This window comes from Bactrocera oleae, unplaced genomic scaffold, assembly GCF_042242935.1.
Source record: "Bactrocera oleae isolate idBacOlea1 unplaced genomic scaffold, idBacOlea1 ctg00000009.1, whole genome shotgun sequence".
In the NCBI taxonomy this organism is placed as follows: domain Eukaryota; kingdom Metazoa; phylum Arthropoda; class Insecta; order Diptera; family Tephritidae; genus Bactrocera; species Bactrocera oleae.
In genome coordinates this window covers 537,501-537,785 of record NW_027212752.1, presented here as the reverse complement: position 1 = coordinate 537,785, position 285 = coordinate 537,501, and positions in this window count along the sequence as shown.

Sequence of the window (285 nt, the reverse complement as noted above, 5' to 3'; positions counted from 1 at the left end):
TATTAAATGATAGTCGTTTGATAACAATCCCAACACTTACCTTATTTTCAATAAATATTGAAAACAAAGTTTTATGCGTTCAAATTTTTATTTTCATGTTATGATTCTCTCAAACACTCATTAATATACCATATTGTATAATATGCTTTTATTTCAATTACTTTATTACTTTTGGTATATTAAATGATAGTCGTTTGATAACAATCCCAACACTTACCTTATTTTCAATAAATATTGAAAACAAAGTTTTATGCGTTCAAATTTTTATTTTCATGTTATGATTCT